Below are 5527 nucleotides of genomic sequence, written 5' to 3' on the forward strand. Positions count from 1 at the left end.
GTTATATATTTGATAATTCTTTTATATTATGTTCCTTAGTGATTCATGCATGTTCTCCGTTGCTATTTATTGGTTTGGTCGAGTAGTAGATTGCAACTCCAAGAGGGAGCATTAAGCATGATTGTGGGTTCATGCCCCTCGATGTCTAGTTTGAGTGACAGAAACATGAGACTAGGGGATATGCTGTTGCCACCAGGGAGAAAACGACGGTGCTTGTGACGCCGGTTTCAAGGATTGCTTACATCATAGTTCGTTAATGCAGTTTTCTATTGTTTGAGTTTACACATTGGGTGGTGCTCACAACTTAATACCGGATAGATGTTCTGGATAGATATCTCAAGGTGGATGATAAGTAAGTAGACGCCGATGAATAAACGATCTACTTCTCTTGGCATAGTGCCCATTACTATTGAACCTCTAACTATCAAGTAGCATAATTAGCATCGCGGTGCGTTCATAAGTCTGTCAATTGCCAAGATGTAATTTGTTTACCCAAGCATAGTTGTCTATCGTCTTTTGGGAGAGAGACATCACTAGTGAACAACATGTGACTACGGTCCATATCACCATCATTGTTTACAACTCCACTATTTACCATTTTCATTTTGTTTTCCATTGCAATCACTATTACTTTTCCCGCTTGTGTTTTGATCCTTTGCAAACTACAAGCCGGAGAGATTGACAACCTCTCTATACTCGTTGGGAGCAACTTATTTGTGTGTGTGCAGGTCCACGTCTTCTGCTCGCGCCAGGGTGGAAGACACCTACTTGTTGGTCCTAGGAGTCCTCCTGGTTGGATAAACCTTACACTCTATGTGTGAGGGAAAACTTGTTGCTGACTACATATCAACCTTCCACTTGGGTTAACCAACGAGGAGAGAGAAGTATATTCATCATCTCGTCATCAAGCAAAGTTTTGTAGCGCCGTTGCCGGGGACTCCAGTCTTCAGGATAGGGGAGTTGCACGCTATCCTTTCCCTTTTCTTTTTAGTCTTGTTAGTTTGCTTTTTAGTTTTTTCTTTAGAGTCTTATACCAAAAATCACAAAAAAATTAGTTGCTTTGTTCTTGCTTGTTGCCGCTGCTATGGGTTCCGCTGAAAACACCAAGTTGTGTGACTTCACTAGTCACAACAACAATGACTTTATCTGCACTCCTATTGCTGCTCCCGTCACTAGGGCTACGTCCTGTGAGATTAAACCTGCTTTACAGAACCTAGTTATGAAAGATCAATTCTCCGGTGTTGGAGATGCTGCTGCTTTGCACTTGAACAATTTTGTTGAGCTTGGTGATATGCAAAAATATAAATAAATAGATGGTGATATTGTTAAACTTAAGCTTTTCCCTTCTCTTTGAGAGGAGGAGCTAAAGTGTGGCTTCAATCTTTGCCTAGGAATAGCATATATTCTTGGGATAAGTGCAAATATGCTTTTATTGGGAAGTATTACCCGCCTACTAAGATTATCCAGTTAAGAAGTAACATTATGAATTTTAGGCAACTGGATAATGAACACGTTGCTCAAGCTTGGGAACGTATGAAATCTCTTATTAAGAATTTCCCTACACATGGTTTGACTACTTAGATGGTTATCCAAACTTTCTATGCAGGATTGAACTTTACCTCGCGGAATCTGTTAGACTCGGTCACGGGAGGAACCTTTATGTCAACTACACTTGGTGCTGCCACGAAGCTATTGGATGAGCTGATGAAAAATTATTCTCAATGGCACACCGACAAAGCTCCAGCAGGAAGGAAGGTAAACTCTGTTAAGGATATCTCCTCCCTTAATGATAAAGTTGACATGATCATGACTTTAGTCACTAAGCAAGCTCCTATTGATCCTCATGTTGTTCCTTTAAATTCTTTGGTTGCTCAAGAAAGAGAGCAAGTTGATGTTAATTTTATGTCTAGGAACAGCTTTACAAATATTGCTTATACGAGTAATTTTGGTAGCAATCCTAGACCGTTCCCATCCAACAACTCTGCGAACAACAACAATTATCCTAGCACCAAAAACTCCACTTCTGAATTAGAGAGCATGCTTAAAGACACTATCACTTTTCAAAAAGCCTTCAACAAGAGTGTAGAAGAGAAATTAGAAAAATTAGATAGTCTATCTTTGAAGGTGGACAATATAGCTCATGATGTAGAGATGCTTAAAATTAGAACATCACCTCTTGAGGAAAGGAACACCACGCCCATGAATGCTATCCAATTCCAATAATAATGAGAACATAAGAATGCTAGCCAAACTTAAACATAGATGGGCTAGATAAAGAGAAGAGGAAGATAGGATTAGAGACTTCCTAAAAACACTACCATTGCTACTATACAAGTTGTTGAGTATCTCAAAACTTTTAGCACCCATCACACCCCTAGTTCCAATGGACCTATTAATGGTGATGCTAATACCTCAATTATAGGACAAGAAGGTCCTTTGAATTTAGAGACTACCAAAAGAATGATCTTACATGACATTACTACCACTTTATTTAATGGTAGTAACCTTAATTTTGACAATTGTAGTCTTTCCGAAGTTATCACCTTTTTGCAAAGAATGGCTAAAGACCCCCACACTAGTACACTCAATGTTGCCTTCACCGAGCATATTACCAATGCTCTTATCAAAGCTAGGGAGGAGAAGCTCAAGCTAGATACTTCTATTCCTAGGAAACCAGAAGACGGTTGGGATCATATGGTCAATATTAAATTGAGTAATATCTCTTTCTTTTCTTTGTGTGATGTTGGAGCTAGTGCTTTCGTTATGCCCAAAAGAATTTATGGTATGCTCGATTGGAAACCTTGTGATCCATGTTCTTTTGGTGTTCGTCTTGTTTATTCTTCCATAAAGAAACGTTTAGGGAGAATTGATGATGTGCTTATTACTGTCAATGGTAATTATGTTCCCGTTGATTTTCTTATTATGGACATTGAATGTGATCCTTCATGTCCAATTATTTTGGGACGTACTTTTCTCCGCACCGTTGGTGCTATCATTGACATGGAGGAGGGAATCATTAAATTACAATTCCCCCTTAAAAAGGGAATGGGACACATCCCTAGAAAGAAGATTAAGTTACCTTATGAGTCCGTTACTCAGGCAAGTTATTCTTATGGAGTTGATAACACTTGCTATTTTTGCATTATGCCTAGCTCAAAGGCATAAAAGAAAGCACTTCTAGGGAGGAAACCCAATTTTTTTTTCTTTATTTTTTGTGGTCTTGATGCTTGTTACTACTGTAGCAATATCAGTGTATCTTTATTTTTAAGCCTTGTGCCAAGTTATAGCCTCCGATTGCAAGAAAGTTCAAAAACTGTGACATGCTGTCCAGAAGCAGATTGTGTCTCCCTGACGGAACAATTTTCCAAAAATCACCAGATGATCTTTTTGATATGAACATTGTTTAAAGCATGCTATATATAATTGTCTTTCTAGCATCGGTTCTGTGTTTTTTCATGTGTGTTGCACAAGTGCCCCGAATAAATTATTTACTACCTGGTGTTCTGTTTTTCACAGATTTTGCCATGTTTTGTGTTTTCATTCTTTTGCAAATCCTAAGATTACTTTTTATTTTCAAAAACCTTTTGGAAATCATGAGAAACAGTAGATATTCATGAAAATCTTTATCTCCAGCAGGTAATGAATTATTTTATTAAGGGTACTAACCACTCTAATCAGCTTATGATGAGTTTCGTATGAAGGGATCTTTCAAGTATGCGATGGGAGATGCTGAAACAAGATACAAGAGTGTCAAGCACTCAAGCTTATTGATGCCCCCATGCACCCCAAGAAATATTCAAGTAGACTCAAGCGTCTAAGCTTGGGGATGCCCTGGTGCATCCCCTCCTCTATCAACAATTATCAGTTCGTCCATCTCCATGCTATATTTTTATCACTTCATATGTTACGTGTTATGCTTGGAGCGTCCCACTCTTTAATTTTTAGTTTGTTTTAGTTTTGCTTGGTGTTCATACAAGTCGGAACCTAGCCTACCTTGTGTGGCAGAGAAACACGCTCCATTCCACTCTAGAACACAACGTAGGTTTTCATGCTTATCTTTTTTGTGTGTTCTTTATCTTTCCATATCTACTGTCAAGCTTAGCTCTTAGTTTTCATACTTATCTTTGTAAGAGCTTTTATTTAGGTTTATTTTGGAACTCTCTTGAGTTATCATGCTTATCTTGTTTAGAGAGTTGGCTCGTTGCACTGAGTTGTGTGTCTTGCATGAGTAGGTAATTGAGGTTGCTATTTAAGTATAGTAGTAACTTGCATTCATTTTGAGGTATTGATTTGAGTAATGTTTGGACTATTGGTGCCAAGAGCTTGAGCCTATTAGTGACAGGTGTCGTATTTTGGGAAATTCGTGTGTTCTTCAAAAACTAAAAATTAGTTGAGAACTCTAGCTACTAAATTTATTGCTAACCTCTTGAGGGGTTGGAATATATAGAGTACCCTCACGTTACCATGAGTCGAGGATACGCAAGGATAACCAAACCCCCAAACACTCCTCCTCGGGGTACTTGTCTCTTTGTGAAACTCCTAACTAGATACAGAGTTACCGATAATAAGTGTATGAGTTCTTCGGACTAATGTGAGTATTCAAATGTTGGCACTTGCACCATCCATATTTTGCTAGCCTTTTTGGGACCATGCATTGCCCTTTCTCAAATTGAGAGTTGGTGCAAACTTCGTCGGTGCATCCAAACTCATGACATGATATGCTCTGTAATACATAAGCCTCATTATATCTTTCCTCAAAACAGGCACCTTACCTACCTATTAATGCATTTCTTTAGCCTTTCCGAGATACATTGTCATGCAACATCCACCATCTCATGACTTGATCTTCATGTCAAACATGATTTTGCTTGATCGTAGAGCCGCATGATAGTTGGGCCTTTCCCATATTATTTCTACATGACGCGCTAGTATCATTGCATATCCTGCTACACTGGCAGAGGCATACATTTGCATACATCATGATAGTTTTCACTTGTCTTTATGTTGAGTACTTGTTATAAAGTGTGATGATCTTCTTTTCATTCATGTAAACCATAGAGTGTTGCCCTTAAGTGAGGAAAAGATCCCAAAGAGGACAAACAAAATATCCCAAAGAGGACAAATGAGAGATAAAAAGAAAGTGCCAAAGAGGCCACAAAAAAATAAAAAGAAAGCACAAAATGAAAAAGGAAAAAAAAGAGAGAAGGGGGCAACACTACTATTCCATTTGAAAGATCCACACTCGTACTCCATTGCTATACTTGTACTACATAGAGATTATCATTCATGCATAAGTATGTGGGGACCCTTACACTATAGAACTTGGTTTGCGTATTCTAATGATGAGCCTCCTCAAATGAGCTCTAGGTCTTGATGAGCAAACAAGTTGGATGCACCCCCACTAGTCCTACTAGAGAGCTTACCTTAGCTCATATGTGCATCCTTTACATGGCAATCCCTACTCCTCACATAATATCTATCATTTGGCTTCCTCTCGCCTATGGTTGTCCTCATTGATGTGATCCTT

This window comes from Hordeum vulgare, chromosome 4H (assembly GCF_904849725.1).
Source record: "Hordeum vulgare subsp. vulgare chromosome 4H, MorexV3_pseudomolecules_assembly, whole genome shotgun sequence".
Lineage (NCBI taxonomy): Eukaryota > Viridiplantae > Streptophyta > Magnoliopsida > Poales > Poaceae > Hordeum > Hordeum vulgare.